The 17,022-nt window shown below is 42.7% G+C and overlaps 1 pseudogene; it reads left to right on the top strand.

The window, feature by feature from the left end:
• The first annotated feature begins 15,067 nt into the window (after window positions 1-15,067).
• On the top strand, window positions 15,068-16,747 carry LOC133048517 (interferon omega-1-like; annotated as a pseudogene).
• The last annotated feature ends 275 nt before the right edge of the window (window positions 16,748-17,022 follow it).

Below are 17,022 nucleotides of genomic sequence, written 5' to 3'. Positions count from 1 at the left end.
CTTGGTTACAAGAAATGAGAGGAAAAAAAGGATTTTGTAAATTGAGATGAGTTATTCAAAGTAGTTACTGGGTATAAGTTTGTCAAATATGGCTTTCGCTCAGATGAAGAGAGATATACAAAGAAGTAATATTGAAATCATTACTGATGATTTTGCTTCCATTAAAGCCAGGAACTTAAAGTACTGTTGTGGTATAAGGAAAATACTTGAATTTGATGTGAGTTTAAGACTTATACATTTTAAAACATTTTTCAACCAATTAACATTACAGGAGAAATTAACCATTTATATTAATGTTAAATGAAAGAATTTTCCCTTTACCTAGGAGCTCCTTTTAAGTCTCAGTTTTGTCCCCAAGTCTTCCCACTGGAGGGTCCCAATATCTAGTAGATTCCTGTCCAGATTGTAGATACCTTTCTCCTTTCCCTGAATTACTCCTTTTCCCCATAAACAAGGGCTTCCCTTGTGGCTCAGCTGGTAAAGTTCTGCCCGCAATGCGGGAGACCTGGGTTCAGTCCCTGAGTTGGGAAGATCTCCTGGAGAAGGGAAAGGCTACCCACTCCAGTATTCTGGCCTGGAGAATTCTATGGAGTGTATAGTCAGTCCACGGGGTCGCTAAGAGTCAGACACGACTGAACGACTTTCACTCACTCCAGAACAATCCTGAATCTGAAAACATACCACAACAAGCTGTGATTTCCAGCCGTCAATCGCAGCATAAAAGGGCACCGGTGTGAACCGCTCTGGCAAAAATCTTCTCCCAGGAAGGGGAGGGACGCAATGGTAGCTTATCTAGAATTTGGAGGTGCAGAAATCAAAGGCTCTGAGAGACGCGGCGCAAAGCTCGCCTGGGCAGTGGGTCCCGAAAAGGAAGTTTCCTCTCTGTTTCAGCGGCCCCAAACTCTCCTTGGGCCCCGGCGGCGCCTCGCCCCGGTCGCGGCTCCTGCCGAGGGAGACCCGCGAGTTCTCCTGGTGTATCTGACCGCCTCAGCGGGCAGCGCTGCACCAGGAGGCGGGTCCCGCTGGGTGGGCGGTGCGTGTTTGTCAGCTACTGAGAGTTCGGGCGCCCCCTCCCGGCCGCTGGGGAGCAGCAAAAGGAGTTTGGAGGGCTCCTGAGTTTAGTGCAGGACCTGAGCTGTTTCACTGAGGTCCAGGTAAAGTGCTGAATTTCTGGACTCCTGGTCTCCCTGCTGATGGCAGTGGGGATGCTCTGCTCCATCGTTCGCATTTCACGCGTAGCGTAGGTCGTCTATTCTTTTTGTCATTTCCCAAATTCATATAATTTGGAAGTGAAAGTTTGTTGCTGAACCGCAAAAGACACCAGGATTCTTGGCCTCCAGAGGAGAAGAATTCAATCCAGGGCCAGTGACGAGGCTTGATCGCTCAGAGCTTTTGTGTAATAAAGTTTTATTAAAGTATAAAAGAGATAGAGAAAGTTCCTGACATAGACATCAGAAGGGGTCAGAAAGAGTGCCCCCCTGCTAGTCTTCAGCCAGATGTTATATAGCTACTAGCTGTCTGCTAATTAGAGAAAGGAAACATCTCAAAACTCAGAGAATGGCACCAGGCCCCTCACCCACAACATGCCTTGAGATAACATTGGCACCAGGTAAGTCATCCCAGGCCATAAAACAATTGACAAGAATCTTGAAGAAAGGCAGATTTCCAAACAAATATACAGTTTCATTAACACATATTAGGAGAACAATGTATGTGTATAACATACTGGTTTGTCAAGTTGGTTCTAAGCCTTTAGGTGGAACTGACTTGAACAGAGTCTAGGGTAAATACACAGTGCATTAACAGCTTAAGACAAACATTTCCATAAGAAAGATGCATTGGTTAGCTCAAGGTTAGGGAAAAGTTAAGTTCAGGTGGAACGAGGTGTCATTATGGCAACACAGAATTTGAAGAGAAACCTCTTTTTAAATTTGTATAGAGAAGGGGAAAAAATATAACACTAATTTGTTTCCTCCTGGCTCTTAAGAGAGAGATAAAAAATGTCTGAACATTTGCAGCCTATTTCCTCTGTTTGGAGACCCCTGGCCTCCTACCTGTTATAATCACATTCCCATGGAGAGCTCCTGGAGAAGAGAAAGGCTATCCACTCAGTATTCTGGCCTAGAGAATTCCACAGACTGTATGGCCCATGAAATTATGTTGCCTAGGGAAAGAGGCGTCGTTCTCGTTCCATAACTGCTTCCGAGCTGATAAGCGGCATTGTCCCTAAATTGGTGAGGCAACATATTCTCCTAATCCTCATATTGAGGGTCTTTGATCTAGGGCCCCAAGTAGTAGATGGAGGAAGCTGCGGCAGTCGCAGGAGTTTGAGCAACCATTTGTAACTTAAAAGCCTTTGTGCGACTAGAAACAAATCCAGCTACACAGTTGCAGATGCAGGGAGCAAACAGCAAAAACAGAACAAACAGAATTATTGCAGTTAAGATAGTTTTCCATCATAGGGAACTAGTTAACGTCACCCAAAGTGAGGCAATTGAGGCTTCAGGAGTATCCATAGCCTGAATCATCTTGTTCATGTGTATAGTAAAATGAGTAGCATTAGTGTTCATATCAGGTATATATGTATAGAACTGAGTATGAATAATGGCACAAGTTCCTCCTTGTGCAGCTGTCAGAATATCTAAGGCCAATCTGCTTTGTAAAACCACGTTTCTAATTTGTATTTGTCCAGCATTAAGAGCTGAAATAGCTTTTTGAGAATCTTGTAATGCCTGTTGGGTAAAATTAGTCAGAGCATCCACTCATAGCATAACATCTGCAGTTCCCAGAGAGGGAACAAATACTGCAGCCAAATAATCATACCAGTGAAATACAGACCTTGCCCAGGGAGTTCTAAGGTGTGGTAAATTAGCAGGCTTTTCTGGAAGCTCCAAAAATATGAAGCTGTGAGTACAAGCTAGACCTAGGGTGCATCTCCCTATCCAGCCAGGGGGAAGCCATGCCCTTAGGTAAGAGCCACATATCCAGTAGGTCCCATTTGGAGCAAGCCAGCATGACTGAGATACCCAGTCCCAATCAGTGCCTGGCCAGACAAAGGGAGGACCTGAACTGGGGTTGGAAAACACAGGAATAATTACATTGCATATTTCCTGAGGAAAAAAACCCCAATTGTTTCCAATCATATAATTAAGTTGTTGGCTAACTTCTGGGGATGGCTCTATTTGTTCCCAGCATATAGGGGTACTAGATATTAGAAGTCCCTTTTCAGGAGTTAGCCGTATAACTTCAGCCCATATTAGATAAACGTCAGGTTAAAAGCCACCAGATCTAGACCCATTTACCTTCTTATGTGTAGCAAAATAGTCATTAAACCAAGACAATATATAATCAAAATTAAAGGTCACATTATGTCCATAGTTAAAGTACAAAGTGTTGCACCAGGGTTGTCTGATGTCATCAGATTAAGAAGAGGCATCACATATGATTGCTGTTGTCGAAGGTACTCGCAGACTTAGAGAAAGTCTTTTCCTTGAAGAGGAGATGTCCACCATGGGAAGCCTTCCACTGATGAAGAGGGGTGTGCTCTGCAGACCCAGCAGTTAGATTGTGGAATGCAGCGTAGGAGTGACCCCAGGACAGGAAGGCATTGTCTTGAGAGTCAAATGGCAGACTCAGGATTTTTGGAGTCAGCAGAAGTAGGCTCACATAGATTATCAGACCCATCTGAAAAGTACAAAGTTAGAGCATAGAAAGTAAAGACACAGAATGACATCAATTAGATTTGGTCAGGGTGCCACCTCTTAACTCCAGTGTGATGGACCCACGAATCAATTCGACACTTTGACAGCTCTGGGAGAACAAAGAATAACCTGGTAAGGGCCTTGCCAGAGGTGTTCAGGGGATTGGCACCCAGATCCTAATGTTTTTTATTAGTACCTCGGTTCCTGGCTCAAATAGATGCTTGCTTGATTCAGAGGATGGGTCAGGAATTGTCTCCCAGAGTTCTGTTAATGTCTTTTGAAAAGCTGAGAGCTGAATTACATAATTAGTTAATTCCAAGAGCCAGCACAGAGATCCCACCCATGACAAGGTCATGAGGAGAAGACCTGACAAGCAAGGCAGATCAGGACCTCAGGGATTTCGAAAAGCTGCCCCGGCGCTCACCTTAAAGATGATCTCTGTCTTTCTGATGCTTGCTATATTAGACTACTCCCTAATTTCTGTGACACAGGTAGAAGGCCTTCCCCGATCTCTCTCCAAACAGAATCAACTTAGAACTTTGATCAATATGTCCCCCGGACGGTGGTATCCTATAAGATTATCAAGGATGAAAGGAGTGTGTCAATTTAGACCCCTTTGCTGGCATTCTAGCCTGCTTGGCAAATGCGTACTAATGCACATGACTGCTCACGATACCTTAATCATAAACAGCATAAAGAACCTGATCACATAAAGGCCCTAATAGGCACAGAGCCCTTCGGGGGTGAGGAAGCCCTATTAGAGAACACAAAATATTATTCTAAAAGTGGTTATAGTTAAAGATTTAGAAAAATAAGAGTTTAGAATTGTTCATTTTAACCAGGAATGCTAAACAGGGGCTGCCTCACCGGAGCTGCAGAGTCTTTGTATGGTAAACCTTTTAGACAAATTTAACTGATAACTTCTGCAAAAGGACTGACCACTGTGTTCAACAAAGAATAAATTACGGAAAACAGCTTTGCATTCACCTAGGTCATAAAATGTCAATAGACCCTAAGGCCAGAAGATAATGTACAAGACTCTCACAAAGAAGTATGCAGAAAACACCCTGGTTTCGTGAAGGATAAGCCGATGTAATATTAAACTATCTTCCCCTTAAAAATGTACTAACTTAGAATATAAAAGCTATGGTAAAAAAATAAAGATTTGCCAGACTATGCTGCACACCCCCAGTCTGGTCTCTCTCTCTGTCTCTCTCTCTCTTTCTCTTGCCGATGCCATGCATCCTGAGGGTACCCCTGGATCCTGCTGAGGCTGGACCCCAGCATCCAAGGCTTCGGGGTCTATAACAATGTCTGTATATAAGAAAGGCCTTCCATAAATACATTCAAAGAGGGATAATCTCTCCTTCTTGGGGGCAGTTCAGGGCCTCATTAAAGCTATGGGTAGAACTTTAATCCAATTGTCCTGCATCTCTTGGGTTAATTTGTGCAGATGTCTTTTGATAATGTCATTAGCTTTTTCAACCTTTCCTGAGGATTGGGGTCTCCAGGAACAGTGTAAGTGATATTCTATTCCTAGAGCTTTAGACACCCCCTGAGTTACAGCAGCTTTAAAGGTGGTGCCATTGCCGTGGCAGCCCAAACCTGGGGATAATTTCACAGATTAAAATTCTTATAACCTCCTTAGCCTGTTCACTATGACAGGGAAAAGCCTCAATCCATCCAGTAAAAGTATCCACCCAAACTTGTAAGCAAGAATATCCATTAGCTTTGGGCATATGAGTAAAATCAATTTCCCAGTCCTCTCCAGAATATTTTCCACTCATTGTAATCCAGATTTTGTTAGCCTTTCAGTCTCTGAGTTATTTTTCTGACAAACCTCACATCTTTTGATAATGTTCTTTAAAGTTTTCATTACACTTTTACCTTCAAACAAACAAGAAGCCATCTGGTAAGTATGCTCTACACCTAAATGAAAACTGGTGTAAACCCTTAAGAATTTCCCATCAAGCATTTTCAGAAATTATTAATCTTCCATTCTTGGATTGTAACCATCCTTTATCAGTAATCTTTGCTTCTCTTTTCTCATATCTTTCTAATTCTTCCCCAATATATTGTGATTTTTCCTGTTCCACATGACCTGTCCACATCAAAGTCATCTGCAGTGAAGGGGTTTCTTGAAGAGCTGCTTTTCTGGCTTCACAGCCAGCTGATTACCTTAGGCTACTTTACTCCCATCCCTGCTGTGCCCTTTGCAATGCATAACAGCCACTTCTTTAGGACAATGTATGGCATCACTGACTCGATGGGCATGAGTTTGAGTAAACTCCGGGAGCTTGTGATGGACAGGGAGGCCTGGCGTGCTGCGATTCATGGGGTCGCAAAGAGTCGGACGTGACTGAGCGACTGAACTGACTGACTGGTAGCAGTTAAAAGTCTCTGGATCTCTCTGAAATGCGTAATAGGTTCTTCTGTTGTTGTTTTAAACTGTCTTTCTTTCTATATTGCAGCATGATCATGTAAGTCAAATAAGCATACTGAGAATCAGTGTCTGTCTAGTCACACTTAGAATAAGCATACTTAGAATCAAAGGTCCGTCTAGTCAAGGCTATGGTTTTTCCAGTAGTCACGTATGAATGTGAGAGTTGGACCATAAAGAAAGCTGAGCGCCAACGAATTGATGCTTTTGAACTGTGGTGTTGAAGAAGACTCTTGAGAGTCCCTTGGACTGCAAGGAGATCCAACCAGCCCATCCTAAAGGAAATCAGTCCTGAATATTCATTGGAAGGACTGATGTGAGGCTGAAACTCCAATACTTTGGCCACCTGATGCGAAGAGCTGACTCATTTGAAAAGGTCCTGATGCTGGGAGAGACTGAAGGTGGGAGGAGAAGGGAACAACAGAGGATGAGATGGTTGGATGGCATCACCGACTTAATGGACATGAGCTTGGGTAGGCTCTGGTAGTTGGTGATTGACAGGGAGGCCTGGTGTGCTGCAGTCCATGGGGTTGCAAACGGTGGGACACGACTGAGCGACTGAACTGAGAATCAGTGTAGATATTCACCCACTGCCCTTGCTTAGCTCTAGAGGTCCGGTCAGAGCCACAAGCTTCGCTAGCTAAGCACTCATTCCCTGGCGGAGAGATTTCGCTTCTGAAACCTGTTCTAAAAGCTGTCACCCGGAGTAACCTGCTTTATGCTTTGCTTCCCATCCCAAACAAAAGAACTACCATTTCTAAATATTTCCATGTCAGGATTGTCTAACGGGGTATCCATCAGATCTTCCTGAGCTGTTCAGTTTAAAGTTAGAAATTGGGAATAATCGTGATCAGGTGTTTCATTTTCCTTCTCAGGAAGAAATGCAGCAGGATTTAAATTTCCACAAACTTTAAACTTAGTTATTGGTCTTTCTAACAACAATGATTAATATTTAAGAATCCTACTGTCTGTCTGACAACAATGACTGATATTTAAGAATCCTACTGTTTGTCATATTAAAACTCTAATATTATCCTTAGAGTTTAAGATTCCACTCCTATAGGCTGCTGGTGAGGTCCTCGGGCTTGTGTCAAAACTTCCAAAGCCATACCTTTTCTTTCAGTGACAAACAAATTAAATTCTGGCTCTGTGGGCAAGCTCAAAGTGGGAGCTTGCAGGGGAGCAGTCTGAAGAGCCTTAAAAGCCTTTTGAGTATCTGGAGACCAAACCAGTTTGTCGTTTTGGGCCTGCTGAGTTTCAGTTATAAGTTTATATAAAGGCTGGGCAAGTTTCCCATGACCCGGAATCCAAATCCAGGCAGTAGCCTGTGATTCCTAAAGTGCCTCTCAGTTGTCTTAAAGTCATAGGTAAGGGATGATTATAGGTTTAATTCTTTCAGGGCCTATGGCCCTAGTCCCTTCTGATATGCTTAGGCCCAGATATTTAACAGATTGTTGACAAAGCTGAGCCTTTTCTCTTGATGCCTTGTAACCACAGCCTGCCAGAAAGTTTAAGAAATCTTCTGAGGCTTGTGAACAAGTTTCCTCTGTCTCAGCACAGAGCAGAATATCATCTACATGTTGTAGCACCATTGCTTCGGAGCAATTAAAGTTTTGTAGATCTTGTGACAAACTTTGCCCAAATAGGTGAGGGGTGTCACGAGATCCCTGGCATAAAACTGTCCAGGTTAACCAAGAAGCTGGCTGCGTAGGGTCTTCAAAGGCAAATTAAAATTGACTTTCCTCCACCAAAGACACTGAATAGAGGGCATCTTTTAAATCAATTACTGAGAAATATTTGGCTCGTTCAGGAATTTTAGACAATAGAGTATAAGGATTAGGCACCACGGGGTGTAAAGGAACCACAGCCTCATTTATTATACATAAATCTTGAACTAGTCTCCATTTATCATTTGATTTCTTTATACCCAAAATAGGAGTGCTGCATGGACTGTTACAGGGAATTAATAGTCCCTGCTACTTTAAATTTTCAATGATGGGTTTTAACCCTTCCTTAGCCTCAGATTTCAGTGGGTACTGCTTATGTGGAAATAAGTACGGGTCTTTGAGCTTGATAACTATAGGAATAGCATTTTGTGCTCGACCCACATGTTTTCCATCAACCCACACTCTAGGATGTACATTTTGTTCAATTAAAGGGAGAGAAAGGGAGGGCTCCATATTCATGAAAACAGAGGCATGGACCTTGTTCAGTATATCTCTCCCCAAAAGGGGTGAGGGAGACTCTGGCACGATCAGAAACTTGTGTGAAAATAGCACAGAGTCCTAGTTGCAGCTTAGAGGAAATAATAGTTTGGCTCATCCAGACAGTCCCATTATGGAAGCGGATCAGGAAGAAAGTGGTCCAGGGGCTTCAGTAAGCATAGAGTAAGCTGCCCCAGTGTCTAAAAGGAAATCTATGGGTTGGCCCCCTACAGTTATTAACAGCCGGGGTTCCTCAGGTGTACTTAGGACAGGGGATTGTGTGGGGACCCCTGGGCACCTTCAGTCCTGATTAGACTCTTCAGAGTCTGACCCCTGAAACTTCTGGGAGCAGTCTCTTCTCCAGTGTGGTCCCTTGCAGACCAGACATGGAGCTGGGGGCAGCTTAGATGCCTGAGGGCAATCCTGCTTGAGATGTCCCTCCTTTCCACAGTAATAGGAAGCCCATCCCTTTTCCCCTGGGTCCCTCTGGGCACTTTTCTCAGGCTGTTTAAGAATGATTCTGACAACCATTACAAGGGCTTCCGCCTGTTCCTTTGTCTTTTTCTGCCTTTCTTTCCTTTCCTCATAGTCCCTGCCTTAAAAGACTGAGCCAGATGCAGTAGATTATCTAAAGACTGATTTGGTCTACAAGCCTGTTTTAATAGCTTATGGTGGGTATCAGGAGCTGACTGAGTGAGAAATCTATCTTTCAAGATCACTCTATTCTCTTCACTTTCGAGATCAATCTCAGTGAATCTGAGAAGGGCTTCTCTCAGTTTATCTAGGAATTTACCAGGAGCTTCCTTCTCTTCCTGTTCTATGTTTGCAAATTTGGCATGGTTTAATGTCTTAGCATGCGCTTGCCTGAGACCTTCAAAAATACATCTAACAAAATGACTCTGATCCCATCTTCCTTTAGCCATGTTATAGTCCCAATCTAATTCTGTAGTTGGGACTGCCTGATTCACAGTGCAGAGGGCGGCTATCTCACCCTCCCTCTTTCCTAGTGATTCATAACCAGGCCATTCATCTCCATAGGCAACAGCTTTCCTAAAAACTCAAGTTTTTGAGTCAGGAGTTAGTGTTTGTCCCAACATATACATCACATCCTTCCAAGTAAGGTCATAAAGCAGAGTAACACCTTTAAAAGCTCTAATATATATTTCTGGGTCCTCTAAATAGTCTCCCAGATCCTCCATGGTTCTTTGTATTTCTTGATAAGAAATGGGCTTATTAACTCTCATAGACTGATTATTTCTCCTGGTGGGTGCTTCATGAAGAGGCAACAGCTTGTGTGGCGGTTCCTCAGCCTCTCTGGATGCTCTGTGCATACGATCCCAGAGATAGATTGGCAAAACCTGCTTTTCTTTATCTCTTTGTCTTCTGTCCTCCATTTCATCCTGTATTTCACCTTTAGTTTTTGCTACTTCTACCCATTTCCCTTGTTTTCTACAGAACCGGTCTAACTGTAAAACAGTATTATAATTAAGAGACCCTCCAACCAGCCACTGTTCGCCATCCTCCAATGAATACTGTGGCCATGCAGTATCACGTAGGAAGATCAGGCGTGTCTTCTTTAAGCTCTGGGAATCAAGTCTATCCCAGTTTTTCAGGATACAGGTCAAAGGAGTGAGGCTGGAATTGTTAGCTCCCATCTGTGAAAGAAAAAATGTGACCAGCGCCATCTTTCTACTGGAGGTGTCCCTCCCTGCTCTAGATGGGGGTAGACAGACTTTATACCAAAGCTTTCCTTACCTGGTCGGACTTAGTCTGCCCCCATACCAACGCACGTGTCATACACATCCCTCCTGGTTCTACCTCCGAGGTGGGATGGAGAACCACTGGGGGTAGACATGATGGTATTCCAGACTGATGTCCAGTTCCACACCATTAAAACCTTGTTGCCTGTGATGCCACCCGGGGTGCAATCAGAGTAACCTTCTGACTGCCTCCCAAGCTAAAACCTCTGGGGGAAATATTCATAACCTGAGTGCCTGTGCACGACCCTGAGTATATTCCTGACCACAATAAGACCAGTACGAACATAAAACCAAGATGTTCTTTCCAAGCGTCCCCACACCAGTATAAGTGATAGCAAAAGTGATGGTGAAGGGCTGGCCAGGTAAGAAAGAGTGATTTTTGTCCTCGAGTTATTAGGGCCAGTCTTTCCAGTTGATTCCCATAGATTCCACAGAAAGAATATCTAAGGAGTTAGGACAAAAGCCACTGCAGAGCTTCCACTGGTCCACTAAGACCTAGAGTTACCAAAGGAAGAAGCCCATTGCACTTCCAATCTGAGTAAACTTTAATCTCAGAGATGCTCTTGGAGGTAGAGCTCCACCTAGCTTCTAAACTTCCAACTCCTAGCGAGGTTAGGCGCTTCCTGACTACCAATCCAAGTTTGGGACCTAAGTAAGCAGTACACAGTAACAGCATAGATCACAAGTCCCTTGAAAGTCTATGATTTGACAGATTAGGTTAGTAGTTCTAATCCCAGGAGGTTATGAAATGGTCAAAGAGACCAGAAACTTTGACTGAGAAAGGAGAGGTTGGTCCACACACTTTGCCCATTTCTGGCCGCTCCCCAAAGGAGACTTTGGGTGCCTCTTGGCATTGGCAAAGAAAGTGAAGTCACTCAGTCGTGTCCAACTCTTTGTGACCCCATGGACTGTAACCTACCAGATTCCTCCATCCACGGGATTTTCCAGGCAAGAACATGGGAGTGGGTTGCCATTTCCTTCTCCAGGAGATCTTCCTGACCCAGGGATTGAACCAGAGTCTCCGCATTGTAGGCAGATGTTTTACTGTCTGAGCCACCAGAAAAGTTCATTGGCAGGTCGTTATAAACCCCTGACAGGGTTTCTGCCATAAGCCATATGAGGTCACCAAGGAACTGCAGAGCAGGGCTCCTCACTTGCTTTGTGCAGGGCGTGTCATTCATTCACACAAGTACACTGTAGAGTTAGTAAAGTACAGCAAAAAAAACCAAAAAAAACAAAAAAACAAGTTTGTTAGGAGAACAAAGAATTAGAGCTCCAAGCATCTTTACCTTGTCCTGAAGAATCTTGGATGAGCCCCCAAGATGAAAGGTTGCTGTTGAACCACAAAAGACGCTGGGATTCTTGGCCTCTAGAGGCGAAGAATTCAATCCAAGGCCAGTGATGAGGCTTGATCGCTCAGAGCTTTTGTGTAATAAAGATTTATTAAAGTATAAAAGAGATAGGGAAACCTACTGACACAGACATCAGAAGGGGGCAGAAAGAGTGTCCCCCTGCTAGTCTTCAGCCAGATGTTATGCAGCTACCGGCAGTCTGCTAATTAGAGAAAGGGAATGTCTCAAAACTCAGAGAATGGCACCAGGCCCCTCACTCACAACATGCCTTGAGATAACATTGGCACCAGGTGAGTCATCCCAGGCCATAAAACAATTGACATGAATCTTGAAGAAAGGAGATTTCCAAACAAATATATAGTTTCATTAACACAGATTACGAGAACAATGTATGTGTATAACATACTGGTTTGTCAAGTTGGTTCTAAGCCTTTAGGTGGAACTGACTTGAACAGAGTCTAGGGTAAATACACAGTGCATTAACAGCTTAAGACAAACATTTCCATAAGAAAGATGCATTGGTTAGCTCAAGGTTTGGGAAAAGTTAAGTTCAGGTGGAACCAGGTGTCATTATGGCAACACAGAATTTGAAGAGAAACCTCTTTTTAAATTTGTATAGAGAAGGGGGGAAAATACAACACTAATTTGTTTCCTCCTGGCTCTTAAGAGAGAGATAAAAAAATGTCTGACACTTGCAGCCTATTTCCTCTGTTTGGAGACCTCTGGTCTTCCTGCCTGTTACCCTCTCAAAAGCATTAAGTATTTTTTTTTACTTATATTCACAAGAGCCATCAGCTTGTTGCTTTCTACAGAGGATTCACTGAAATGTTTGTAATCCAATCTCTTGCTGGGGTCATAACTCATAAGGATCTTGTCCATCATGTATCCCCAATTTATGGTGAGGATTCATTAAACAATCTATATGAATCATCTTGGACAGTTAAATATGAATATTTTATAATTATTAGAATTATTAATTTTGTCAATCACATTTAGACTTTCAGTAATAACTACCAGTTGATAAGTTCATTTTGCTTATTATACAAAATAATAAGATACATTGTAAATCACTCAACTTATCTAGAATTTGGATGTAGATGTTAACTAATGGAAATAAGAGATTTGTAACATCAAGGTATGAAACAACAAAGGTGCACCTTGCATTAGAAGTAAAATAGGAAAATAAGTGAGGGCTCAGTACATGCAGTGTGCTCAGGTGTTATGGTCTAGACAAGTAGTTTGGAATCTGACATATTAGGTTTTTAAAACTGGATTTGCCATTTCATTATTAGATTATTTTATTCAAATAAAGTCTTAGCAGGAGGCTCTTCGAAATAGAACTATTAACTCAGTTTCAACTATGAAAGGATTTAGTGAGTCCCTCACAAAGGCTAAGGAATTTGTAGTTGTTGTCACTGTCATTTTTGATAAACACTGATAGTCTGTGAAATTTGTCTGGCAGGTCCTTGGTAATCATGTCCACAGTGGTCTTGTAACATTTAATTAGTAATCAGTTCAGGATGGATGTGTCATAAAAAGTGAAGGTAGCCTCAGGGAATGTGTTCTTACTCCTCAATAATATCAAGAATGAAATATATCCTAAAGAATCCTTGCCATAAACACAATACCTTGGCATCTCCTTACTACCAGGTTACAGACTGAATATGTGTGTGTTCCCCAAATTCATATATTTAAACCCTACCCCTTGAGACTTCCCTGATGGTCCAGTGGCCAGGACTCCATGCTCCCAAAGCATGGAGCCTGAGTTGGATCTCTGGTCAGGGATTCTGCATGTGGTAAGCAAGACTTCCCATGGCCCAAGTAAAGATCCTGCATGAAGCAACAAAGATCCAAGATCTAGCATACACCGACTAAGACATGCCATAGCCAAATAAACAAACACATAAAATAAATATTTTTAAAATTCTTAAAAATCCCTCAGAAACCCAACCCATCAATGTGATAGTATCAAGAGCTGGAATATTAGGGAGATCATTAGAGTTGGTTATCAATAAAATTCAGTTATTATTTTTAATATCATAATTACTATTAGCTAGACTAAGATCAGGATCTTTTGGAATCATTTAATTCCCTTTCATTCTAGTTATTTCAAAGCATATTCTCTTTGCCCAAGTGGATTTATCATCTAAGCAGATACTCAGCAAGGTTGGTCTCCTCGACCCTGCCAGATAGGATTAGTTTTCCAGCAACTGGGGCTCTGATTGCCTGTCTCTTGTGAGCTGGTGAGTGTGACTTCTTCCTTCTCCCCTTATACTGACCACACGTTGATTAAAGGAAAGAAAAATTAGGTGGCTGGTCTTACAAAGCTGAGGGCAGTCAGAGCCAGGATTTGTCCTTCTTCGAGCTTCTGTAAGAAACAGTTATGTCCCAGGCTTTCTGATGTTCATATTGGCCTCATAGTTTCCCTCTGCCTCAGACTTGTCCCCAGCTGTGCTGCACTGAAGTTTTCTAACTCAGAATACGTCACTGTGTCAGGGGAAAAGCACTTCCCTTCTTTCATATTCATGACATTGAGACTTAACCTTGTTTTCTTGTTGCCCACAAAACAACTGTGCAATTTTACTTTCTAGAAAAGTTGCAAAGAGAAACAAAAAAATCAAATGTCTTGAAAGTGATAGAGATGCAGCCCCTCTGCCTTTCTTTACTTCCCTTTGTTGTTCTCATGTCATCATGAATTACAACCAGAGCAGAAGCAATGAGACAAATCTTGTCCAATAAGTCACTCAGTTCAGTTCAGTTCAGTCACTCAGTCATGCCAACTGTTTGTGACCCTCTGAACTGCAGCACGCCAGGCCTCCCTGTCCATCACCAACTCCCGGAGCCTACCCAAAATAAGTCACTAAGTGAATATAAAAAGTTTAAATGAAAAATTATACTCAAGGAAAGAAGATTATTTCTCCTGATCTGGTAAGCTGGGTCTCACTGCCCTGCATTCTCAGAGGAACAGACAGAGGAACAGAGATGCCTGGTGGAATCAACTGCCTGAATAAACAACTGTAACTCACTAGATTTTGTGACATAAGCTTCCAATAAGAGACAACACCGATACTGAATCTCCTTCCTCCAGCTCAGAAAGTTTGAGCAGAACAAGTGTCGAACAGTTTAAGTAAAGGAGTTGAATAATAAAAACTATACTTGGCAGAGTAAATATTGTTTATATACTAAAAGCAAAATAATTGCAGTTGGAAACTCCTCCACCAACTTGCACAAATGCACTTTTGCTCTCAGCATTTGAGCTTTGCTGACACTTTGGACACCTGGGGAAATGGGTCAGAGAAGAGGAGGTCACCACTGAGAACTAGGGTCCTTCACACAAACACTGCAGGTGAAAAGTTGATGGTTCAGGAAGACGATTTATTTTCCCAATAAATAAACAAGCCCTCCACAGAAAGCAGATTTTTGAGTCCTCAGATTGTGGTGAGCCTGCCCTCAGCAGGTGAGTAAGGAGACTCAGTCACTCTAGAGGACAGAGTGTGGCTCCATGCGATCTCTCCCTTGTGAGTGAGGTGCTGCTGGGGAAATACAATTATCCTGGAATTAGAGTCTCCCCACCCATATTATCTGAGAAGAACCAAAATTCCTGGTAGGGGTAATGGCCAAGCCAGCGAAGGACAACAGGTCTCCAGTATGAAAATGGTGGAAAGAAAGCGTGATGTCTGTAATAGTCCTGACTTCGTGGTTCCCTGAAGCACAACCACATGGACCTGCAGGGACGTGTTCTAGAAGGAAGAGAAACATGGGAGGAGTTCATGGACTCATAATAATCAGCCTCTTCTCTAAATCAAACACTAAAGAAAACCCAGCGTTTGTTTCAGAGTTTATTTGCTAGAGTGACCTGGTAAATCCCTGATAAATACAGAGCCTGCCTTCCTAAGTAAAGTAAGAAACAGAAATTGAGCCAAGGATCAGGGCCAAAAATTTGTTCATGGAACAGAGAAGAGCTACATTTACATATGTAAGAGAAAGAGTGATAATGTTTGTACTTAGAAACCTACATCATTTCTGATGTAAGACAAAAACCTTTCTCATTTGATTGATAAATATCTATTTGGACGGGTACATTTGAAGTTATTGGGAAATAGATAAAATTAATAGTTTAGATTGATGACAGTTTCTTTGACCATATTCAGAATACAAAAATGAAAGTCAAAAAAGGAAGTAAAAATGTATAGAAATGACTAGAAAATGAAAACTACTGTGTTCCCTATTTAATGGCCTTGCTTAGAAAGCATGGCATTAGAGAACCTACCTCAAGGTTCCACCAGACACTGTCTCAGCCAGCCCAGCAGAAGCCTCATCTTCCCCATGGCCTTCGTGCTCTCTCTACTGATGGCCCTGGTGCTGGTCAGCTACGGCCCGGGAGGATCCCTGGGCTGTGACCTGTCTCAGAACCACGTGCTGGTTGGCAGGAAGACCCTCAGGCTCCTGGGCCAAATGAGGAGACTCTCCCCTCGCTTCTGTCTGCAGGACAGAATGGACTTCGCTTTCCCCCAGGAGATGGTGGAGGGTGGCCAGCTGCAGGAGGCCCAGGCCATCTCTGTGCTCCACGAGATGCTCCAGCAGAGCTTCAACCTCTTCCACACAGAGCGCTCCTCTGCTGCCTGGGACACCACCCTCCTGGAGCAGCTCCGCACTTGACTCCATCAGCAGCTGGACGACCTGGATGCCTGCCTGGGGCAGGTGATGGGAGAGGAAGACTCTGCCCTGGGAAGGATGGGCCCCACCCTGGCCGTGAAGAGGTACTTCCAGAGCATCCAGGTCTACCTGCAAGAGAAGGAATACAGCGACTGCGCCTGGGAAATCATCAGAGTGGAGATAATGAGATCCTTGTCTTCATCAACCAGCTTGCAAGAAAAGTTAAGAATGATGGATGGAGACCAGAACTCACCTTGAGATGACTCTCACTGACTAAGATGCCCCGTCATCTTTGTACAGTCATCTGTGGTTATTTCAGAAGACTCTGATTTCTGCTTTAGCCACAAAATTTATTGAATTACTTCAGCCAATACTTTGTCAGTAGTAAATGAATATATATACATTTTTTTGGCTGTAGGTGCATCAGTCCCGAAGTGAAGACTGCCCTGATGTTATTGTCTGCTTATTTATTTTGTTATATTTATTCTTTTATCTCCTCATATTTATTTTTTCATATAAAATATTTTGTTTACATAGTATTAAAATTTAGCAAATACATTCACATTTTTATTTCATTAAATCTGTAATTTATTTATTAAATATTATCAAGGTGAACTTCTTGAATTTTTTACTGTTTTTTGTTTAGTTGCTAAGCAAAGTCCGACTCTTTTGTGACCACATAGACTATAGCCCACCAGGCTCCTCTGTCCATGGGATTTTCCAGGCAGGACTACTGGAGTTTGTTGCTATTTCCTTCACCAGGGGATCTTCCCCAACCAAGGATGGAATCTGGAATCTGCATTTCAGGCAGATTCTGAACTGTCTGAGCCACTAGGGAAGACTCTTGGTTGAAAGAAATGAGAGAAAAAGGGATTTTGTAAACTGAAATTAATTATTTACTATAGTTAC

Source organism: Dama dama, chromosome 29 (genome assembly GCF_033118175.1).
Source record: "Dama dama isolate Ldn47 chromosome 29, ASM3311817v1, whole genome shotgun sequence".
NCBI classification, from domain to species: domain Eukaryota; kingdom Metazoa; phylum Chordata; class Mammalia; order Artiodactyla; family Cervidae; genus Dama; species Dama dama.
This window is presented reverse-complemented; position numbering and strand designations above follow the sequence as displayed.